Here is a 1,049-nt window from a genome sequence, read left to right on the forward strand (position 1 = left end):
TTTTCAATTATTGAAGTCGCGATCGAGTATCCCAATTTATAACTTATAAATTTATAAGAGGATTTTGGACACGTTTACTTAATTTAAGAACCTATTTTTGTGATTACTTTTGCTATTTACAATTTCTCTCTATCTATCTACTTATATATCTCAATTAATAACTGAAAAGATAATTGTAGGCAACTGATGATTTTGGACACCTAATTGATGATTTTCATTTCTACATAGATCTCTTCTCGGCTAATAATAGCCTCTATGGCAAAATCATAATAAAACATGATTATTCATTTTTTTTAAAGTTGTATAACTATCCTATCCAATCTTATATCCAGGTTACTTTGTTCATACCCTTAAAAGTACATTTTTTAATATAATTCCGGTTTCAACTATAGAAATATATATCGTAAAACTGATCTAGAGCTGAACAGCTACTGTAAGAAGCTGTTTTAATGTGTCAGGTGAACTGTTGTAGAGAATTTTCAATAATCTTTTATTTCGTTTTTATTCAAATGTTTATTCAAATGTTAAGGCCTGGAGTATCCCAATGTCTATCCATAGATATTTAAATTGTCGAAATGCATACCTGGTTCAATTCAGTTGCTGCTTTCAATATCAATACTACCAATATGATACCTCTGCTGTTAGACTGACAGCCCTCGAAATTATTACCAACCCTGAATACCTCAGTACTATCGATGTAGGTATCTTCCTCATGCATAGTGACTTTTTTGGTTTTGGCGATATATTTAGTTTTTTTTTGGTGATGAAGTTTTGTAGTAGTCTTATAAGCTGGGTTTGATTTTCAACAAATCTTTACCTCATAATGTAACAGTCTACAGGAAGACCTATAAAATACTTTTTTGCACCTTATTCTGATATTTTGCCAACTGGTCTTTCATGTTTATCAAAAATTCAATGTGATAAGTAGTAAAAAGGAAATTCCCCATACAAAAGATTTTGGTTTGACTGAATAATCAGTTATAGCGTTAAAACATTGAGAATATAATCATTGCACAATTAATTGGTTTCTACAAAAAATAAAGAACAAA

Source organism: Mytilus galloprovincialis, chromosome 10 (genome assembly GCF_965363235.1).
Source record: "Mytilus galloprovincialis chromosome 10, xbMytGall1.hap1.1, whole genome shotgun sequence".
Lineage (NCBI taxonomy): Eukaryota > Metazoa > Mollusca > Bivalvia > Mytilida > Mytilidae > Mytilus > Mytilus galloprovincialis.